A 14919-nucleotide genomic window follows, 5' to 3' on the forward strand; every position below is an offset into this window, starting at 1 on the left:
TGCTTGAGATACCTGCCTCACATATCTGAATGCCTGGATTCCAGTCCTAGTGCTCTACTTCTGATTTCAGCTTCCAGTTGATGCATACCCTGGGAGGAAGCAGGTGGGATGGTTCAAGTGGTCAGGTCCTTGCTATCCACCTGGAAGATCCAGATTGAGTTCTGAGCTCCTGGCTTCAACCTGGCTCAGTAATGGTTGCAGGCATTTGGGAAATGAGCCAACCAATGAGAGGTACCTTTCTGTATTTCTAAATAAATAAGCAAGAAAGAGGCTGTGTGTGTGTGTGTGTGTGTGTGTGAGAGAGAGAGAGAGAGAAAGAGAGAGAGGTTTGATAGTTTACCCCTAAACACCCACAATAGCTAGGACTGAGTTATGCTGCAGCCAGGAGCTGGGAATTCAATTTAGGTTTTCCATATGAGTGGCAAGAGCCCAATTACTTGAGACATCACTGCTGCCATCCAGGTTCTGCACTAGTGGGAAGCTGGATTCAGAAGCCTGTGTTGGGTATCAAACTCAGTATGGGATTTGACATCTTAACTGCTGGGTTAAGTGTCCATTCCAGTATGGACATTTTAATGATGTTGATACTTGCAATCTATGGACATGAATATTAGGTGTTTTTGTGTCCTCTTTAATTTCTTTCATTAATTGTTTTTTGTTTTTCACTGTAGAGGTTTTTCACCTGTTTGGTTTGATTTATTGCTAGGTGTTTTTTTTTTTTTTTTTTGTAGATATCATAAATGGGATTAGTTTCTGGAAACTTTCCTTTAATTTCCCCTCTAACTTTTAAGATCTTTTAGTTCTATCAAAATTTTAGTTCTATCAAAATTTTAATTGCCAAGTATTCATTATTACTTTCTGAATTTAAAGTACAATAATGTTCTTGTTTCATGAATGCTAGTTCTTCAGTTAGCTCTCTGCAGACATTATTGATAGAATTTGGTTAGTTCACATTCTGTATTTACTCTTATTTATTTCTGTTAGGGCTCTGACTTACATGTTAGAGATCTGTATCAAAAGTGTTATGAATTTTTACTGTTGCTAAAAATCTGTGGACTGTTTTGTGAAATATCAAAGTACTAATTAGAAGCGTTTTGCATTTGGTAGGATTTGCTGAAATGAGTTCTATTGTCGGATGGTGGACCTGGGCCATTTCAACAGAGAACCTCCAATTTAAATATTTTTAGGCCTTTTTACTTGAACAGGCAGATTCCCCAGAGAAAAATCTCTTGGACTCTTATCTGAATGGCATAATCCTCACTGCCAACAGCCAGCATGGCCTGTACCCTGGTGTGCCCCAACCTGGTTGCACTTTCCAGAGGAAAAACATTTCATCTTACACGGAAGAGAATTATGAAAGGTGCCTGGAGATTTAGTTGTTTCTTGTATTGACAACAAATACTTCTGTTTTTAGTTCTACTTCTACCTTATTACCTAGAGGCCTCTGGATGCCACAAAGTCCCAAGCATTTGGGAGGGCGATATTTTCCCTCTAGAATCTTCTTCCTTGACTCTATTGAGACAATTAACCATATTCATATCTGCTTCTTGTGTTCAAAAATATTCCTTTTCCATTCTCTTGGTCCTTGTACATTTTGGATTTTGTTTTAGTTTACGTCATTTTAGTGGAGTTTCATGTGTGAATGTGAGCTTACCCATCAAATTTAAGAAGGAGTTTTGCAATACTTCTAAAATATTTTATATTTATACTTTCTAAATGGTCTTGATGACAAACATTAACTACACTACTTGTAAAGAACAATATTTATTGTTTGTTATGTTCTCAACACTATCTGTGCATTTCACAGGAGCCCATACATCTGTAAACATGCACAATGTGTTAGACTTATGTGAGTGGTTATGTCAACGTGATTGATGGGCAGACACAGTTAATGCTTTCATCAGTCATTTGAATGATGGCTGAATATAGACAGCATATGTGCATTTAATACACTGATAGTATGCCTTGGACAGTAGTGTTAAAAAGCAGAAACAAACCTATGATCAGTTGAAAAGGAAGAGACAGAACCATTAAAAAAGAAAAATTATACCCTTATCATTGATCAGTATTCACTGAAAATGGAAGGAAAAGGCTTATAACTGATTAAATATGAGTACAATATGCATCAGATACATACATTTTCACATATTTTTATATATTAAGATAATTTACCAGATTTTTCAAAACAAGAAAATAGTTGGGGTGCTCATTAATCATAGAATCTAGAATTGACATTAGTCAGATCTTTATTGTAATTTTGTGTAGGGACCTGGAATTTTAGCAAGTTGTAGGGGACCTTGGAAAGACTTCAGAATAAAGTAATGAAAAGTATTTAAAAACTATCCAGAACTAGAACTGAGAGGAAACATAAAATAATCCCAGTCATTTATTCTAGTAAAGAAAAAAAGACTTAGAAGGGATAGAATAACTGTCATTATGTGAGTGAAAGAATTACATTTTAGGGAAGAGAGGGCAATTTTCTCCCTACCTATCTTTGGGCTAAATAAGAGGAAAATTCTACATCAATAATCTCATTTTGTTTTGAAATTAGAGTTGCATAGTTCTTCCAGGGCAAGCAATGCTTAATGAGTTATTGATGGAGCAGAGACAGCTGGGGACAAATGAACTCTCTGCTGCAAAGGACATGAAGTTGGGAGGCCCAGATGGATTTCCTTGTCTGGCATTAACCAACTGCCTGATCTTTGGCTAACCACTTGATTTATTTTTTAGAAATATTTTTAAAATTTAATTTTTAAGTCATTTTTAACAGATTCAATGTGTTTTGTAGATATAGTTAAGAACAGAAATGTGTTTACCTGCCTGCTTTTTTCTTTTTTCTTTTATTTATTTATTTATTTTTTACTTTTATTTAATGAATGTAAATGTCCAAAGTACAGCTTATGGATTACAATGGCTCCCCCCCCCATAACTTCCCTCCCACCCGCAACCCTCCCCTTTCCCGCTCCCTCTCCCCTTCCATTCACGTCAAGATTCATTTTCAATTCTCTTTATATACAGAAGATCAGTTTAGTATATATATATATATATATATATATATATATATAGTAAAGATTTCAACAGTTTGCACCCCCATAGAAACACAAAGTGAAATATACTGTTTGAGTACAAGTTATAGCATTAAATCACAATGTACAGCACATTAAGGACAGAGATCCTACATGAGAAGTAAGTACACAGTGACTCCTGTTGTTGACTTTACAAATTGACACTCTTGTTTATGGCATCAGTAATCACCCTAGGCTCTTGTCATGAGTTGCCAAGGCTATGGAAGCCTTTTGAGTTCACCGACTCTGATCATATTTAGGCAAGGTCGTAGTCAAAGTGGAAGTTCTCTCCTCCCTTCAGAGAAGGATACCTCCTTCTTTGATGACCTGTTCTTTCCACTGGGATCTCACTCGCGGAGATCTTTCATTTAGGTCTTTTTTTTTTATCACTCGATATTTAATACTCCTTTTCCTATGTGAAGCAAGAAAACAACCTTGCATTCCAGTTTTGATATAGCAGCATCATAAATGTATAGCAGCAAAGAATCCCCATCTCTGTCACCTGCCAGAAATGCAGAAATCCCTCATTTTCTTGGGACAGGTTTTGGATAGATCTGTTACTCAGGGAGGCTCTCCCACTCTAGGGGGAACATCTGGGTGGTGGAGCACATAGACTCTGAGAATACTAGCTGTATTAATGAGCTTTGCATTGTTTTAACTGAAAGACCTAAAGCAAGCCTCTCGGGAAGAAAAAGATTTATTTTGGCTTGTAGGTTGGAGGTTCACAGCTCAAGATTGGGCAATCACATTAGTCTAGAATCTGGTGGAGGCTGGCAGGGGTCGAATGCGTGCACAGAAATGATCACATGGGGATTCGGGAAGCAGAGAGAGACACAGAAAGCACGCCTGGCATGTGTAACCAACTCTCTCAAAATAATTACCTTCTGAGGGCAAGCCCCAGCAACCTAAAAACCTCCCATTGGCTCTACCTCCCTGCCTCCATAATTAGATAAAGTCTCCACCATAATCCATCAATTATTGGCATTAATCCATTAATTGTTGACTTTAGAATTTGTGGTTTAAATATCTGTTTGAGTTTGGGGAGCAAAGTCCTGTTCAGGCCCTAATGCTACCATAAGTTCCTATCCCTACTTAGCTTCTTACTTGACAGCATCCTTAGACAAATTATCCTAGTTTTTCAGATCTTCTTTTCCACACTTTTAACAGAAGAATCCTAAGAATAAGGATGCACACCAGGTAGAATAAAATAAGCTTAAAAATGCAAAGTACTGGCCGGCGCCGCGGCTCCCTAGGCTAATCCTCTGCCTTGCGACGCTGGCACACCGGGTTCTAGTCCTGGTTGGGGCGCCGGATTCTGTCCTGGTTGCCCCTCTTCCAGGCCAGCTCTCTGCTGTGGCCAGGGAGTGCAGTGGAGGATGGCCCAAGTCCTTGGGCCCTGCACCCCATGGGAGACCAGGAGAAGCACCTGGCTCCTGCCATCGGATCAGTGTGGTGCGCCAGCTGTGGCGGCCATTGGAGGGTGAACCAACGGGAAAGGAAGACCTTTCTCTCTGTCTCTCTCACTATCCACTCTGCCTGTCAAAAAAAAAAAAAATGCAAAGTACTTAAACCAGGAGTTGGAACAAATCAATGTTCTGTAAATACTATAATTCTGGTCTGTGCAGCTTCTGCATTTGATCATTGAAAACATTTATTTATACCTCTCTTGTAGTGCTTAGCTTTGCATCAAAGTAGTAGTTTGACTGCTTGTAAAGCTGTCTATGACCTTGTCGCTGACTTCCCACTAGATTTTAATTTAGTTCCTTGAGGGTAGGTATTGATTATTTGGTTTTGAGTGCCCAGTTACTTAGGCTTCCATTGCAATCTTTGCTTATGTATTTGCTGAATAGAACTGAAAAATTTGAATTGTATGCAAAGCATATCCTGTGTAAGGCATTAATTTCTGTATGTGGTGGGTGCAATTCTGTCCAACTGCATTGTACTTGTTTATAGGAGCAGTGTCAGAATTGGTTTCTGGAGTCAGATACACATTGAGTTCTCATTCTTTCACTGATAGACTCCACAAGAATGACTTTCTTCTCTTGAAATTCAGTTACGAAATTCAGGAAACATCATGTACCTTCCAAGGATGTTGTAAGGAGATACTCATCTAGGACAGGGCAGGTCAGTAAATCGGTAGCTGTTGTCTTAGTAATAAATTTGGTAACTGTCTTGGGTCATTCCTGCCTTTTGAGAGGCAAACCTTAGCTCCTTATGATCTTTGTACAATGATTATTTTCAAACCACCTCCGTGATTTGTCACTTTTACTTCCAAGGAGTTCCATCTTTCCTTGAATGAGAGATTAAAAAGTGGTTGATTTTCCCTTCTGTGCTGAGCCCTAAGAAGGCAAGAAAGAGATCTATGCATGTTAGCAACGAACAGGCATGGGCTGAGTGCCTTGAAGGCAATCCATAACATTGCACCTTACATGAGGCACAGGAATGTTGGGAAACACACAGAGGAACAGGTAGAAGCAGCACCAGTAGAAGTCCTGAGTTCCCAGTGCTAACAGGGCTGCAAGGGACACATTGAGAATCCCTGAGCTGCTTGCCCTGGATCCCTTGGTCAACATTCCAGTCACTTTTCAAGGTTCAGTTGATGAGGCATTTTCCCTCCTGTTCCTCTGTAGAATAGCTTAATATGTATGACCTTAGGGTTCCCTGTAAAACCAGTCTTATTACAATACCTGTATTAGTTCTTTGCATCCACTTGAGAAATTTGTTTCCTTTTACTAAATTTTAAGTTCCTTGAAGCCAGACCAGGTTGTTCTTCATCATTATATACCCATTGCCTAGCACTGGATCCAGCACATAGTATGTAGTCAGCAAAAGCTTATTATCTACCAACTGACCCAGAGGTGAGCAGTTCATGACCCTAGGGCTTCATTTATCCCCTCTATAATCAGGCAGGGACTTAATCTCAGTAACTCTTCTTGTTTCTAAAACTTGAGGCAATGTGTCTTCCCTTTTCCAAAGGTTTTTCATGGACCAGTGAAAGTGTTGAAAAGGATTTCACATGCAAGATGGAGGTACAAGGCTACTTCAAAAATCTGTGGGAAATGGAATTAAAAGATATGCATATCCTTGAACTCTATTTAGTGAAGCATGAAGCTGGTGATTACAAAGTAAATTGAAAGTATGTTATAACAAAAATTAAAAAAAAAGGAGAAGGAAGGATGGAAGGAGGGAGGGAGAGAGGGAAGTCTCATTACATCAGAATTGTATCTATGAAAACTACATGAAATCTGTTCTTTTTTTAATTTAATGAATGCATTTTTATATAGATACAACTTGAGGAATACAGTGGTTCTTTCCCTCATGCACCCTACCCCGCTCCCTTCCCGCTTCCCATTCCCTCTCCCATCTCCTTCTTCATTATGGATCATTTTTAGTATGACTTTATACATAAAGGACTATCTCTATGCTAATCATAGATTTCAACGATTTGCCCCCACGCCCACACAAAGTATTTTAAATCCATGTGTATATAGGGTCTTCAACAAAAACTCATGCAAATGCATATTATAAAAAACTGAGCATGGATTTTGACAAATTTGTATCCCAAAACAAACTTAAATTTTAATTCCATTTTTCTAACAATGTTTCAGAGTGCCCATGTGTCCCTTAAATTCCAATTGTGTCTATGGAAAGATGATCATGGATTATATGCCAAGTGCCACTTTGACTTTGTATTTTTATATTTGTCATTAGTGTGACAACTATTTTACTTTATTTGAAATTATTTATTTATTTGAGAGAGAGGGAGGGAGGGAGGGAGGGAGAGAGAGAGAGAGAGAGAGAGAGAGAACGAGAAGGCTCCAGTCTGCTGGTTTTCTCCCCAAATGCCTGGAAACCTGGACTTCCATCAAGGTCTCCCAGGTAGGTAGTAGGAACTTACCCACTTGAGTCATTACCTGTTGCTTTCCAAGGTACACAACTGTAGGGAGTTGGAATTAAGAATGGAGCTGGGGTTTTGAACCCAGTCACTTTGATATAGAATGCAGGCATTCTAACCAGCATCTCAACCATGAGGGCAAACACCTGCCTCACCATTTTATTTTATGAAGAGGACAAAAATTTTAGTAGGGGAAAAGAAAATGCATGTAGTTTAAGTGCTGAGTTCATTCATGTGTTAGGAATTTGAGATAAGTATTCTTGCACGTGTAATTACGGAATGACTTTTTCATAAAGCTGTTTGACTCCTCAAGTTACTTTCCCTCTCTGTTGTTTTAAATCACACAGTTTCTAACTCTACCGTTTGAGGTAAGTCAGCTTGAGCATGTCCCGAATTGCACATCTCTTCCCTCTCTTATTCCCACTCTTATATTTAACAGCGATCACTTTTCAGTTAAGTTTCAGCACTTAAGAATAATAGTGTATTGATTACAGTATTCAACCAAAAGTATTAAGTAGAACAAACAAAAAAAAATACTAAGAGGGATAACATATTAAGTTGTTCATCAACAGTCAGGGCGAGGGCTGATCAAGTGGGATGTACCAATGCCATCTCACTAGTCCCAGTGATCAATTTCTGTTCACAATTGATCATAATGATAGGACTAAGAACCAAAGGGATCACATAAACAAGAATAGTGTCTGCAAATACTAGCTGATAGAATCAAAAAGGGAGAGAATGATCCAACATGGGAAGTGAGATACACAGCAGACCCATAGAATGGCAGATGTCCTAAACAGCACTCTGGCCTCAGAATCAGCCCTAAAGGCATTCGGATCTGGCTGAAAAGCCCATGAGAGTATTTCAGGCATGGAAAGCCAAGACACTCTGGGGAAAAAAAAATTAAATGAAGGATCTCCGCGTGTGAGATCCCAGTGGAAAGAATGGGTCATCAAAGAAGGAGGTATCTTTCTCTGAAGGGAGGAGAGAACTTCCACTTTGACCATGGCCTTGTCTAAAAATGATCAGAGTCTGTGAACTCAGGGGGCTTCCATAGCCTTGGCAGCTCATGAGCCTAGGGTGATTACTGATGCCATAAACAAGAGTGTCAATTTGTTAAGTCAACAACAGGAGTCACTGTGCACTTACTCCTCATGTAGGATCTTTGTCCTTAGTGTGCTGTACATTAAAATTTAATGCTATAACTAGTACTCAAACAGTATTTTTCACTTTATGTTTCTGTGTGGGGGCAAACTGTTGAAATCTTTACTTAATGTGTGCTAAACTGATCTTCTGTATATAAAGAGAAACGAAAATGAATCTTGATGTGAATGGAAGGGGAGAGGGAGTGGGAAAGGGGAGGGTTGCGGGTGGGAGGGACGTTATGGGGGGGAAGCCATATAATCCATAAGCTGTACTTTGGAAATTTATATTCATTAAATAAAAGTTAAAAAATTTAAAAAAAATTTAAAAAATTTAAAAAAAAGAAATCACAGTTTGTGAAACCATCATTTCACATCAGTTCAGGATATTTTTTGAAACTGCTAGACTATAAGGACTAACACTGTAATTTATGCAGAAATGATAAATGATAAAATAATAAATTCAACACATATTTCATAAGCACTTATTTTATAAAAACTGACTTTCCAGTTGTGAAAAATAATTCAAAACCTTCCTTAGGAAGGCAAGAATTTATTCAGAAGTCAAGGTTGATCTTATGAATATAAAGTAAACTGAAAGTAGGTAATTGTAAAAATTAAGAGAGGGAATAAGAGAGGAAGGAGAAGGAAAGGTAGGCGCATGGGTGGGAGGGAGGGTAGGATGGGAAGTATCAGTATGTTCCTAAACCTGTATACATGAAATACGTGAAATTTGTTTAACTTAAATAAAAAATAGTACTTTCCCAGATTCCTGTAAAGCATAAATAAAACTTAAAGTACTCATTTAAAAATAAAAAAGAAAAGTAATTTAAGGCATAATCCCAGCAGTAATGGAAACCACGTGCAGAGACTGGTATGGGAGTTCAGAAGTAGTGGAATTCACTTGTCAGTTATTCGTATTTGAAAGGAAGACAATTCCAAATTAAGCAAGATTGAGACCAGCAAATCAATATCCCAGTCAGAACTGAACAAGGAATTAAGTTACCCTTTAAATCTATGATTCTATGGTTCTTGGGACAGGAAGTAAATTTATTTTCTGAAAGAAGGAGAAGGAAATAAGAGGTGTGAGAGGCATGACTGCTCCCTCTGCGTCTTCTGGGGCAATGCAGTTCCCTGACCGCATGGAAACCACATAGCCAGCAGTCTTGAGACATCTTGGGCAGCAGTTCTTAATAGAAGTTAGGAAAAGTGTTGGCAATTGTTGCAGGTATGTGATGGTTCATGATGGTTCTTTATCCTCCTCTACTTTTGTATATATATATATATATATATAAAATTTCCATAACAGGAAAAAATATAAACAGCCATAAGGAGCCTGGGTGTTTGTTAGGAATAAGCTCATTTTCTCTACTAACTCCAATGCCAGGCTCAAATCTGTTATGCCACGGATACAAGGAGGGCAGAATATGCTTCCTTTCTCAGCGTCAACCCCAGGAGGTGGCAGAGCGGTCCTTCCAAGAGTTAACTTCAGCCCTGTCTTGTTCTGCAAGAGGGGATCATGGCTGGGTGATACTTCATGGTCTGAGTGGAGTTTTTACCTGGAGTAGGGGTGGGGAGCAGCCCTGCAGGTGGGTAGACAAGCCTGTAGGCCACATAAGGCCCATTAAATCATTTGCTGTGGCCCTGCCATGGCAACTGCAGGTGGAACTCAAAATTCAAAGACTCTACAGCAGGCTACTTTTAAGTTTATAATTTTGTATGGATTGCCAATGGTGTATATAAATACCCAAGTGGCCCTTGGCACAAACAAGATGGGCTGGTTGCTGTGCTCTGGGCAGTGGTCATGTATTTCCCCACATCAGAAGCCTATATAGACATCACCACAATCTACCTCATCAGGTAGGTACAGAACTTGGAAATTTACAAATCTTGCAGCTTCTAAATATAGAAGCTTTTATAAAGTTTAGCGGTGGCATATATTACTCATTAAAGGTTGAATTTTTTTTAAAAGCCTATTCATTGAAACTTGCCAATGCACAGTTCTTAAAGCAACGATAGAACATTCTTAAGTTTGCACTTGTTCTAATTGAAAGGGCTCCCTTGTCTAGTCTTGAACCAGTGGTTACAAATGTTGACTGATTAAAGCATTATGTATTCTAATGAAAGCGTCATTACCTAGAGAGATAGGAAAATGAACAAACGGTTTGCTAAGAGTTCATTTCACAAAATTGTAATGCATGCTTGATCACCATGCAATACCTGGTTCCATTCTAGAAGCCTTGGCAGAGTTCATATCCCACTGGCATTATTTTTCTTGAGTTAAAAAGAGGAGGAAACAGCTACAGCTTTAACATTTTTAATTGCACCCCATGCCATAACAATGATTACCTATGGGTTGTTTAATCTAAAAGCAACATCAGTCAAGCAAATTTCACATCCACAGAAAACACAGGGAGACAAATGTCCATCAAATGGGAAAGGGTCAAATTAAGCTAGAGAGGAATATTTCCAATATTCTGCGAAAATATAGCTGGCAAAATAAAAAAATGTAAAGTACTTGGTATAAAGTTGAAATGATACTTCTGTACTAAATCAGATTCATTTCCATTTAGCAATTCAGAAAAACCTACTTGGTGTGTGTGGTGATTTTCAGTGAAAGTTTGAATTTCCATTTGGAAAAAAGCCAGTTGTAATGATGTGTCTGTTCAACATAAACCAGCTGCCAAATCTAAAGTTCTGAAGCTGGCCAAGTTCACGTTGATGTCAGGTGATTCCTGGAGGACATCCATTGAGCTCTAGGAGTAGAAAGTGATGAGACCATGAATTTGTGACACAGCTATTCAAAAATTCATCTTGCTATATAATCTTTTTTAAAAAGTATCTATTTATTTGAAGGGCAGAGTTACAGACAGAAGAAAAGCAAGACAGAAAGAGATCTTCCATCTGCTGGTTCACTCCCCAAATAGCTGTAATGGCCAGGGCTGGGCCAGGCTGAAACCAGGAACTTAATTGAGGTCTCCCACTTGGGTACAGGGGCCCAAGCAATCGAATCATCTTCCACTGCTTTCCCAGGTTCATTAGCAGATATCTGGATCAGAAGTGGAACAACCAGGACTCAAATTGGCACCCACATGGGATGCCAGTATCGCAGAGGGTGAGTTTACCTACTATGTTACAACACCAGCCTCACAATTTTCCTGCTTAGAAAGATGATCATATCCTAATTTTATCAGTGTATCCAGTTAGGCTGGAAAAGATCACAAGTGTCTGTATGTCCATAATCTAAAAGAAAGCTTTTTATTAAATAGAAAACTTTTATTTAATAAATATAAATTTCAAAAGTATAACTTTTAAATTATAGCAGTTCTTCCCCTCATAACCACCCCCCTACCTGCAAACCATCCCATCTCCTACTCCCTATCCCATCCCATTCTTAATTAAAATTCATTTTTAATTATATGTATATACAGAAGATCAATTCTGTACTGAGTAAAGATTTCAACAGTTTGCACCCACACAGACACACAAAGTTTAACGTATTGTTTGAAGAGTAGTTTTAATGTTAATCTCATAGTACAACACATTAAGGACAGAGATCCTATATGGGGAGTAAGTGCACAGTGACTCCCGTTGTTGATTTAACCATTGACATTCTTATTTATGATGTCAGTTATCACCCAAGGCTCTTGTCATGAGCTGCCAAGGCTATTGAAGCCTCTTGAGTTCACAAACTCTGACCTTATTTAGACAAGGCCATAATCAAAGTGGAAGTTCTCTCCTCCCTTCAGAGAAAGGTACATCCTTCTTTGATGGCCCCTAAAAGAAAGCTTTTTTAATCTTAGAGGAAACAGGGTACTAATAAAAATGACATCTGAGAAGAAGCAGGGACGTATCTGCAGTGCAGCTCCATGACTCACTCCAGGGCAGCCCCTCATCAGTACTGGAGCTGCAATCAGATTAGAGGACTGGGTGGCAGCCTCCCTGCTCTCATTGTCCCCTCTCATGTATTTGAAGAGTGAAATCCATTCTAGTTTGAAAGTGCCACAGTGCACATTGGAAAGTTCACTTTCTTACAACTTTAATATTATATCTTGAAGAGAACCTATTTTGCAAGAAATTACATTTATTGTATTTGATATAAAGTAGCAGTAAACATGGGTGGAAAAGCAGGTCATTAATTTGGAAGATGGAATGTACATCCAACCTGTGTCTCCTATATTTTCAATATGATTGCTAATCAGAGAATTCACTCTGTGGTGGTGCCAGATACCTAAGCACTGGTAGATAGAGGAGAACTCTGAGCAAGTTGTTGTAGAAGCACAGTGGGTAAGGGCTGTCCATCTTGCTTCTGTACACAGAGACTCTAACTTTGGAAAGTCATTTAGCATTAAAAGACTTTAGATAGTTTGTAAAATGAGGGTCTTAGATTGGTAGGAAAGCAGTATTTGTAAAGGAATGGGTGTGGGTCACTTTAAGGTCTAGGGCAAATGCCTGAATGGTCCATTTGAAGGAAGTGGCAGGAAAGCAGGAAGCCCAGGCTGTCAGGAGCCACACCTCCAGTCCTTCTCTGTCCATCATCAGTCTGAGCCATTTGGGTGTGTGTTCTACTTTTAATGCCAGGGAAGGAGCCTTGCATATTGGTTCCAATTCACTGGGCAAGGCTCTGTTCCCTCTGCAGGCTCTAGGAGAGAATCTGGTCCTTTTCTAGTATCTAAAGTCCACCCGCCTTCCTCTATCTTCAAATTCAGCAGCACAGCATCTTCAAGCCTTCTCTCCTTGTCTGTGCCATATGCTTCTGTTTTCACATCTCCTTTGACTCTGACATTCCTGCTGCCCTCTTCCAAGCATCTTGAGATTACACAGGGCTCAGTCAGACAGCCAGATTAATCTCCCCATTTCAGGATTCTTGACTTAATGAGATCTGCAAAGTCCCATTTGCCATGAAAGGTAACATGTTGAAATATTCTGGATAACAGACTATGGACCTCTCGGGTGCTAAGCATGAGGATTTATTCTTTCTACCATAGAAAGTGTGAAGGAGGGGCTGGCATTATGGCATAGCAGGTTAAGCTATTGTCTGCAATGCCAGCATCCCATAGAGTGCTGGTTCAAGTCCCAGCTGCTCCACTTCTGATCCAGCTCCGTTAACGGCCTAGGAAAACAGTAGAAGATGGCCAAAAAGCATGGTTCCCCACCAAGGAGGCCCCGATGAAGTCCCTGGCTCCTTGCTTTGGCCTAGCCCAGCCCTGGCCTTTGCAGCCACTTGGGGAGGGGGGTGAATCAGTGGGTCAAAAAATTTTCTCTTTCTGTCTCTCCTTGTCTCGATGTAGCTCTGCCTTTCAAGGAAATAAACATAAACCTTAAAAAGAGAAATAAAGTGTGAGGGAAAGAAAGTCAAAAGATATAGAATATAGACCTTGAATACCTGCATCCATGAAATAATAGTACCCTGGGCAAGTAGGGAGAGAATGGATAGGAGAATATGATCAATTAAATAAAAGGAGAAAATCTCCAGGTTGCAAAGACTGTGGGTACTCAAGAGGATACACAGGGGGAGAATTACCGCTGGACACCAGTGATACATCAGCTCTCCAAGAAGGGAAATGTTTAAAAACTGTCAGAGACAAGCAACAGCCTACATATAAATGAGTGAAATTATGATGGCCATCAAGCTTTTGTTAAGCAATATTGAGTGCATAAATAATAAAATAACATCTTCAAAATTCCAAGACCAAAGTATCATAACCTTGGATTTCTCTTCCTAGTCACAGTAGCATTGAAGAGTGAAGGCTGAGGATATTTTTGGACATCTTGAGGCTTAGAAATCTTTCCACCCATCAATCCTATTTAAGGGAATTATTTGAGGATATATGCTAGTAAAATAAAAAATAAGTAAAAGGATGAAAAGGGGCACATGTAACACTAGAGAGGGAAAATACTAGCAAAACTTGCAGCTAAGTCTATATATTTTGATCTGGGAGCCCAGAGTTTATAGCATAGCTGGTTTACCTGGCATTTGTGATGCCAACGTCCTATACAAGAATGCTGGATGGAAGTCCAGGCTTCCAGTCCAACTTTCTGCTAGTGTGCCTGGGAAGGCAGAGAAAGATGACCCAAGTGCTTGGACCCTTGTCACCTCTCTGGAAGACATGGATGAAGTTCCTGGCTCCTGGCTTTGGCCTGGCCTAATCCTGGCCCTTGTTGTCATTTGGGAAGTGAACCAGCAGATAGAAGATCTTTTATCTCTTTATCTCATCCTCTTTAACTTGCTTTTTCAAATAAATAAAACATCTCAAAACATCTAAAATATAAAACAATAGATGATTCTAATATGGAGGTTGGCAGAAATTGGGGATGGTATGGGAAGGGTAGGAGAGAAATGAAATGACATCAGGGACTTTTTTATTGTTTCACTGGCAGTGAAAAAATACCTTACATAGATTATCTTTGCAGTTCCTGATTAAAATTTTAAAAATTAAAGAGTTAGCCAGTAATATTCTGTATTAGAGTGTTTTTTAAAGAGAGTCTCATACACTGTTGGAGGGTGTGTATGTTTGTCTATTTTTGGGGGGGAAATTTGGTAGTTTCTTTCAAATTAAAAAATTTAAGAGAAATTTTAAAAATTCCCCAGCAATTCTATCAGTATGACACGTGTCTACAGAAGTATTTCTCTATCTATAAAACAATTTCCAAGAATGTGTATATTGATTATATAATAGTAAAATATTATTGATTATAATATTGATTATAATAGTAAAAAATAGAAAATAACATAAACCCATAGAGAATAATTAGATTAATTATGGACAACTGTTGTTCTGATTAAAAAAATGATAAGTGTATGCAGATAAAAAAT

Source organism: Oryctolagus cuniculus, chromosome 8 (genome assembly GCF_964237555.1).
Source record: "Oryctolagus cuniculus chromosome 8, mOryCun1.1, whole genome shotgun sequence".
Lineage (NCBI taxonomy): Eukaryota > Metazoa > Chordata > Mammalia > Lagomorpha > Leporidae > Oryctolagus > Oryctolagus cuniculus.